General features: G+C 44.3%; 1 long non-coding RNA gene across 1 annotated transcript; it reads left to right on the plus strand.

The window, feature by feature from the left end:
* Positions 1-6,546: 6,546 nt before the first annotated feature.
* Positions 6,547-8,988, plus strand: LOC106532686 (uncharacterized). Its single transcript, XR_001312119.1, has 4 exons — positions 6,547-6,704; positions 7,950-8,079; positions 8,369-8,520; positions 8,619-8,988. It is a non-coding gene; the product is annotated as an uncharacterized LOC106532686 (long non-coding RNA).
* The last annotated feature ends 38 nt before the right edge of the window (positions 8,989-9,026 follow it).

Here is a 9,026-nt window from a genome sequence, read left to right on the forward strand (position 1 = left end):
AGAGACTTGCTCAGTCTGATGAGTTTCAGTTGAAACTCAGTCTTCCAAGCCCTGCCTCCACCTGGACAAACAGGTTAGTCAAATGCAAAATAGGCCATTGACTAACAATAGGCTTGTTTGGATCTATTGTTCGTAGAGGGTTATGTGCCCCATCACCTGACCCATGTTATGTTATGTGAATGTAGTGAAAGCAAGCGGGTGTTTCAATATCCCCTTGTTTTTGTCCCTCTTTCCCTCTTTGTGTTGATATTAATGGGGGCCCTGATTCACACTTTTTGCTCACAGGGGGCTGAGTCATGCTTGCAATGACAGCATTGTAAGCGGAAGACAAATGGACATGAAGGCCACTGCATCTGTTTAATGATGGATGTTTTTTCTTCACAAAGATGGCTTCCTGTACTCCTCTCTCAAATCAACGTTTCTCTCTATCAAGGATGAGAACATCTTCATCCTTGAAAGAGTGACTGCTGGCCTGTAGATGAGTGTGCAGAGTCCTGACCCGATGACGTAGCTCTTCTGTGCTGGCTCATTCTTTTGAACAGTGGCTGTGTTGTTTCCCCAACGTATGACAGATCACAGTCCTCCTGACACTTAACAGCATATACTACATTATTCTGTTTTCGCCATGTTTGTGGGGACACTGTCTGCTCTGTGTTACAGAGTTCTGATGACTCCTAACTTGTGTTCCAGTGGGTTATGGGAATCAAAATGCAAATACTGGTCTGTATGGGTGGGTTTTTGACATGGTCTCCTTTGATGTCACATCACTCTTTACGTGCGTTCCTTTTGATAAGGCGGTGGAGGTGGTCTGTGTAAGATTAAAATCAGACACCACTCTTAGCAGCAGAACCACTCTTTCCACAGAAGAACTGTGTCAACTTCTGAAACTGTGCCTGGAATCAACCTATTTCACATATGGGGGGCAATACTATAGGCAGAAACATGGGTGTGCTATGGGATCCCCAGTTTCCCCTATTGTTGCACACCTGTACATGGAAGAGTTGGAAAAGAGAGCTCTGATGTTCTTTACAGGGATGCCACCGAGCCTCTCAAGAGTTCAGGTATGTTGATGACACTTGGGTTAAAATTAAATTTCAGAAAGTCCAACATTTCACTGATCACATCAACTCTGTGGACAAATATATAAAGTTCACACGAGAGGATGTAAAAGATGGCAGGTTGGCATTCCTGGACTGTGATGTCTCAGTTTTGGATGGAGGACGGTTGGAAACTGACATGTATCGCAAACCCACCCATACAGACCAGTATTTGCATTTTGATTCCCATCACCCACTGGAACACAAGTTATGCTACGTTCACACCAAACGTGTTTTGAGTGGCCAAAAAGCGCAAAACGCCTCTCGTTGGACGCACTATTTTCAGACCAAAGAAGGCACTAGTGTTCAGACCAGAACAAGCAGCAGCAGCGGGGTGTGGGAGGAGCGTGTCCTCGGTGGGTGAAATAAAAAAAGGTCTTGATTTATTTACTAAAAAGCAAGCAAACGTTGTGCACAGCAGATAATTAACTCACCAGATGATTTAGAGGCGATTTGTTCGGTTAGTTTCGTCACTCCAGAAGCTGCCAGCTGACGGACTTTTTTCTTTTGTTTTTGGTCCCGAGCAGCCGATCCACATCGGTGCTGATATATCCTGCAAGAAAACCCAACTGCACACGGTCGATTTCAGGTGAAGATCTCCACTCCGTCTGTTTCGGTTTCAGTGGGAGACGCCTCGAGCGGCGAAAAGTTCAGATATTTGAACTCTGGCAGCGGCTCGGGCGACGGCGGCTTCCGCAGCACCGCATGCGCGAACAACGCTCTGCTCCCCTTCCGCCTTCCTTGCGCACCGCCCAAAACGTACGTGATGTGACACACAACCCCTAGAGGCACTTCCTCATAGACTTTGCATGTGAATCGGCCGCTCCTGCCACTCAAAACACGTTCGGTGTGAACGTACCATTAGGAGTCATCAGAACTCTGTACCACAGAGCAGACAGTGTCCCCACAAACACAGGAGCCAGAGAGAAAGAGAAGTCACACATAAGACAGGCTCTGGAGCAGTGTGGTTATCCTAACTGGGCTTTTCTGAAAGCAGACAAGAAACCCAAACAGGATTTCAGCCAACAACCAGCTGAAAACGAAGACCCTAAACTCAGACCCAAACCAGTCATCATTCCATATGTGGCGGGAGTTTCAGAGAAACTGAGACGTTTATTCTCTAAACATGACGTCCCAGTGGCTTTCAAACCCCAAAACACGTTACGATAAAGATTAGTTCACCCCAAAGATCCAGTTCCCCGGCAAAAACAGAATAATATAGTATATTTTGTTAAGTGTCAGGAGGACTGTGATCAGTCATACATTGGGGAAACAAAACAGCCACTGTTCAAAAGAATGAGCCAGCACAGACGAGCTACGTTGTCGGGTCAGGACTCTGCAGTTTACACTCATCTACAGGCCAGCGGTCACTCTTTCAGGGATGAAGATGTTCTCATCCTTGATAAAGAGGAACGTTGCTTTGAGAGAGGAGTACAGGAAGCCATCTTTGTGAAGATAAACCATCCACCATTAAATAGAGGTGGTGGCCTTCGTGTCCATTTGTCTTCCTCCTACATTTGTCATAGTCTGTCATTTTATGTTTTTGGTTTATGTCATAGTTTATTTTATGTTTTGGTTATCCGAGTGTTTCTATGTTCCCCCCTGTGTTCATTGCGCAGCTGCCCTGCCTCAGGCTGCTGATTGCCCTTGTGTTTTCTCCCAGGTATTTTCTAGTCCTGTGATTATTTTCGGTGAATTTGAGCCCTGCCTTGTCACTGTCTAGCGTCGGATCATTGTTAAGCCTGTCTGGTAGTCCATGTCCTGTCATTTTTGCCACGTCGCTCAAGTGAGTTTTTGCTGCTGCCTTGTCAGCATCTTTTGTTTAATAAAGACCTTTGTTTTTTCACCACACCCGAACTCTGCTTTTGTCCTGGGTCATTGCCATGTCAAAACCTGACAGAATGATCCGACCAGGCACCCAGCCCACAGGCACTATTTTTCCAGGGTTTTTTTTTTTTTTTTTTTTTTTTGAGTGGAGCCAGACATTTTTCTGGCTGCTTTGCGGAGCATCAGTACCCCTACTCTCACCTCCGGAGTTTGCCGGCGTCACCAGAGTCCCTGGTCATCCTCTCCCTGCCGTAGAGGAGCCTGTCCCGGTTTTGCCACCCGGGGAGGACGAGGTGACATCTCTGGTCATCAGAGGATTGCTGAAGATCCTCAAGTAGTCTTCCACGCTGGAGGACCAGCAGCTCTTGTGCCGGCAAATAGAACACTTTTTGGTGGGGAGCCCTGAGTTGCTTCTTCTGCCAGGGCATCAGCAGCTCCACCAGTTCGTTTGGAGGGTTCTGGCTCAGCCTCCGTATATCCACCCTCCCACCTCTCTGGTGTCTCCTGTGCTGGTTGTTGGCGGGCTGTCGCTGTCCGAACCGGCTGTTCCTGCTACTGAGTCATCAGAGTCACCAGAATCGACTGCATCATCAGAGTCGACTGAGCCATCAGAGTCCACCGAGTCATCAGAGTCACCACAGTCGACCAAGTCACCAGAGTCATGTGAGTCATCAGAGTTGTCTAGGTCTTCCGAATTGTGAAAGTCTACAGAATCATCTAAGTCGTCAAGATCTACAGAGTCATCAGAGTCATCTGAGTCGGCTGAGTCATGTGAGTCATCAGAGTTACCAAAGTCATCAGAGTCGACTGAGTCACCAGAGTCATCTGAGTCGGCTGAGTCATGTGAGTCATCAGAGTCACCAAAGTCATCAGAGTCGACTGAGTCAACAGAGTCATCAGAGTTGACTGAGTCATCAGAGTCATATGAGTCACCGGAGTCGTCTGGGTCTTCTGAGTCGTTTGGGTCTTCTGAGTCGTCAAAGTCTACAGAATCATCTGAGTCGTCAAGGTCTACAGAGTCATCTGAGTCATCTGGGTCATCAGAGTCATTGTCAGAGTCACTGCCAGAGTCTTCGCCAGAGTCATCGCCAGGGTCGTTCTCAGAGTCATAATCAGGGGTCCTCTATCGGGGGTCCCACAGTTGTCGGTCCCAAGGCCTCACTGGGGGTGGTACCCCGGCCGTCCCCCTGAACTATTGACTCATGTTGGATGGTTCCCTGGCTGTCTCACTGAACTGATGTTTTGTGTTGAATGGTTCCCCGGCAACCCCACTGCACTCAAGCTCCATGCAGGAGATTTTCCAGGCCGTACCCCTAAACTTTCATGTCTTGTCTTAGAGTCTGTCTTGTCTTGCGTCTCCCCTTGTCCTGTGCCTCTCCCTGATGATCGTCCGGAGACGATCTTTAAGAGGGAGGTAGTGTCATAGTCAGGCGGCTGTGGCGGAGTGGTTAAGGGAGTCGTCCTGGAACTGGAAGGTCGCTGGTTCGATCCCCCGTCCAGCTGTCTCAGTCGTTGTGTCCTTTGACACTTCACCCACCTTGTCTACTGGTGGTGGTCAGAGGGTCCGGTGGCGCCAGTGCATGGCAGCCTCGCTTCTGTCAGTGTGCCCCAGGGCAGCTGTGGCTACATTGTAGTTTGCCATCATCAGTGTGTGAATGTGAGTGTGAATGGGTGAATGTCTTTTAGTGTAAAGCACTTTGGGGTCCGGAGGGACTTGAAAAGCGCTCTATAAGTTCAGAACCATTTACCATAGTCTGTCATTTGATGTTTTTGGTTAATGTCATAGTTTGTTATTTTATGTTTTGGTTATCCTAGTGTTTCTATGTCCCCCCACCCCCCAACCCCCCGTGTTCTCTGTGCAGCTGCCCTGCCTCAGGCTGCTGATTTGCCTCGTGTTTCCTCCCAGGTGTTTTCTAGTCCCCGATTATTTTCTGTGTATTTAAGCCCTGTCTTGTCACTGTCTAGCATCGGATCATTGTCAAGCCTATCTGGTAGTCCATGTCCTGTCATTTTTGCCATGTCACTCAAGTGAGTTTTTGCTGCTGCCTTAGTGTCTTTTGTTTAATAAATTCCTTTGTTTTTTCACCATACCCAAACTCTGCCTGTGCCCTGGGTCATTGCCATGTCAAAACCTGACAGCAATGCTGTCATTGCAAGTATGACTCAGCCCCGTGTGAGCAAAAAGTGTGAATCAGGGCCCCAATGATACTAACACAAAGAGGGAAAGAGGGACAAAAGCAAGGGAATGTTGAAACCCCCACTTACTTTCACTACATTCACATAACATGACATGGGTCAGGTGATGGGGCACATGACCCTCTATGAACAATAGAGCCAATCAAGCCTATTGTTAGTCGATGGCCCTATTTTGCATTTGACTAACCTGTTTGTCCAGGTGGAGGTAGGGCTTATAAGGCTGAGTTTCAACTGAAACTCATCAGACTAAGTCTCTTGGTGGAGAGACGAAACGTTTCACTAAAGAAGAACCCATCCAGAGGACCTACTTATTTTTTTCTTTTTGACATTAGTTTTAGTCATAACTTGAGACAAGAAGGTGTTTAGCTGCAAGAAATCTGAACGCAGGTGGACGGACATGTAACAATTCGGCATGATTGAAACAGCTCAAACCCACCTGTAAAAATTACTATTTTGGTATATGAATATTAATATTAGTCATAACTAAAGACAGGAAGTTGTCAGCCGCACAACAGCTAAGGAATGTTTGGGTGACCATTGTTTAATTTGGTGATGGAGCAATGAATTCTGGGATACCGTTGGCTGTGTAGGATGCAGGCTACATTTTCAGGGTTTTTTCGGCCACGTGAGTAGGCGCCTATGAATTGGAATAGCCTATGGCACAAGGCAGTGACTTTAGCAGCCCACAAATGCAGCAGAAGTCAGGTACAACCCATGAATTGAGACAGCCAACATTTGAAGTCATCCATCCATCCATCCATCCATCCATCCATCCATCCATCCATCCATCCATAGATTTTCTTCCGCTTATCTGGGATCAAGTTTGCAGGGTCAGCACCCAGAGAAACCCAGACTTCCCTCTCCCCAGCCACTTAGGCCAGCTTCTCTGGGGAAATCCTGAGGCATTCCCAGGCCAGCTGAGACATATAAATCGTGTTTCCATCCAGTTGTAATGGGAATTTTTATCGAACTTTTAAAAATTCGCAAAAAAAAAAAAATAAACATTTGAATCTTGACTGTTTCCATCTAGTTTCCCTCTCGACCGTTTGATGCGAATAAACGGGGCTACGCAATGCGTGATTATGTCAAACGAGGCTATGCAACGCGTGATTACGCCAGACGTTGGTGACAAGCTTGCGGTAGTAAACAGGAAGTGAAACTTGCTAACTAGAAGAGGCTAATCATCTCGGGATAATGGAGCGATTTATTTGTGAATGCCTTGCTATTGGGCAAATTGTAATTTTTCTATCTATTCAGCTAGTACAGGCTGTGTTTAACGCTGCCAGGAGACAGGGAAATAAACACAATGTAAAACTATGCAGCAAAAAGGCACGTGCAACTACGCAGGGCTCCATACACATGGGAGAGACAGGAAAGCAGAAACAGCTGAACGTCACGTGAGGTGATATGTGCCATATGCGTAGCCAGGGGGGGTTCGAGGGATTCGGACGAACCGCCCACTTTGCCTAAAAAGTCCGCCTTTCCGCTATTACGCAACATTCAGAGTTAGAGCTGCAGTCCGTTCACTTGGCTTGGAAAACAAACACATCAGCTGTCCCAGCCAGAGGCGACATTTTATCAAAGGTAAGATTACTTTGTGTTTTTTGATTCAAGTGTTTAGGTGTGTATTTTTCTAGTGGTATGGTTTTATGTAAAGGAAATTAGTGAGTGGGCCGTGTTTAATACAATATATAAGATAATGCTAAAAACATGCTAAAGCTAAGCTAAGTAGTAACAACGATTTTCGCGATCTTTTTCTTTCCTGTTTTTTTTTGTCATTTTCTGCCTAGTTGGGAGCAGTAATTTATCTCAAATTGGTACCAGTGTCTTCCCCATTTGTTCCAGTTTCTATAAAGCTAAGTTTCATAGCAGTAGGACAGTTGGTGGCTTCACAGTTAGCCTAACAAAGAGCAACTACGTTTTACAAAGCTACAGGCTTTTGGGAAGGAAAAGGCGTCAGGCATTTTCCTTAGAATGCTGTTTATTTTTATGTTTGAATTAATAGGTGAGGTCTTGCTTTCATACTTTAAGGTGTTTTTATTTATTTAATAGAAGGTTTATAAATTATTTCTTCTTATATAAGATATAAATACTATGTTTTCCCAACTTCACATGGTAAACCAGCTTCAGTTGTGTTTGGCCTGCACACATTTTTTTCTTCATTTATTTATTGATACTGTGTTTGCAATTTATAGGGGTTGTTATGTAAAATCGACTTTTTTGAGCTTTATATCACAGTGAAGCTAAATTTATTTTTCAAAGTAGCTAAAGGGCAATTACACCTATTTTTGCTTCACCTCCAGTATTTTTAATATGCTCTAGAATAAAAACCAACATTTTTAGACTCCTTAAACCTGGACTACTTTATTCTACACTTACAGCAGAATAATTAAAACCAAGCATGTGCATTGTGCACCTTTTCTTTGGTGCAGCAGCAATAAAGGGCGATAATGGCACATTTTTGCATCTGGACTACACCACAACTAGCCTGGCCCTTGCCTTCCTACACAGTTCCACTCCATTCTAGTTTCCTTTCACTACTCCGTCTGGGATTTCTCCCATTGACAAGTCCACAACTGGTCCAGTTTCAAAGCTACAACATCCAGACACTTAAAACCAGTTCTAGGTGATGCAAAATCTGATCCATCTTTCATAAATACAGTATTTTCATAACAACTGAAGGTAACAGTTAGTTAGTTACATAGTTCCTTGATTGTGGTATACAACTGAACCGTGTGCCTGAAAATATACCCACCCCCCCAACTTTAAATGCAAGTATAAATTAATAATACATGTTAAAGTAAATATTATTTTAAATGTGTATTTCAGGTTTCTGCGCTGGATGATACACCATTCAGGCTAGAATGGGTAGACGTGAGCAGAAGGACAGAGCGAGGAAAAGAGCTGCCAAAAGCTGTTTCCTTGAACAATTTTGTTTCAAAGAAACAGAGAATACAAGGTAAATTTCAAAACTGTGCTGCTTGTAAACTTGATTTTTAAAGAACAGAATTATTTAAAGAACAAATACTTTGTTTTCAAAGCATTTTCATAGAAAATTTTTGTTAGGTATTTATCAAAGCATTTGATATTTAAATTCCATAGATACTGAAGCTTTTACAGAAGCTTTTACAAATATTTTACAAAACTTCTAACTACTTTGTATACATACAAGTTAAATAGAAATGATATAAACATTTTCTGACATTTAAATGTTATTTTTTTACAAAGTTGTTTTTTTTTATTCTCAGCTCTGTCAGCCACAGCTATCTCCTTGTTGGGACTAGTGCCAGCTATTATCTGCACTCGCCATCTGGACACCACAGAGATTGTCAGCATGTATGCAGAAGACCTACCCTCTCCAGAACTTGTTGACCAGGAGGTTACAAGGTGGAAGTTGAAGGTGTTCTGAAGTTAATAATCCAAGAAGCTGGTTTAGAAATTGAATGTTACAATACTATTGCTATATAAAAAAATCTGTTTTAATAACTGTTCTGTTAGGTATGACAGAGTGCCTGAATCACAGAGGCCAAACACCCCAGCAAGTTCCCTGAAAGAGTGTGACCGAGACTTGTACCCCAACCTGCATGTCCTGCTCCGGCTGGCCTGTACACTCCCTGTCACATCCTGTGAGTGTGAGCGCAGTGCCAGTGCTTTTCGTCGCCTCAACAACTACATGCAGGCATCGATAGGTAAGGAGCGTCTCTCTTCACTGACACTGCTTCATATTCTTTACAGAAAGCACGTTGACCTTGACAGCGTTGTTGATGTGTTTGCAAAGAAACATGCAAGAAGGATGGAGTTGGACTGTCTTCTTTATCCAGATTGAGATGATGGACTTTGCATTGTAAATAAAGGTTTTGCAAAACTACATCTGTTTAAGATGCTTTTATGTTAATCTATAAAGTA

This window comes from Austrofundulus limnaeus, unplaced genomic scaffold (assembly GCF_001266775.1).
Source record: "Austrofundulus limnaeus strain Quisiro unplaced genomic scaffold, Austrofundulus_limnaeus-1.0 Scaffold812, whole genome shotgun sequence".
Classification (NCBI taxonomy): Eukaryota; Metazoa; Chordata; class Actinopteri; order Cyprinodontiformes; family Rivulidae; genus Austrofundulus; species Austrofundulus limnaeus.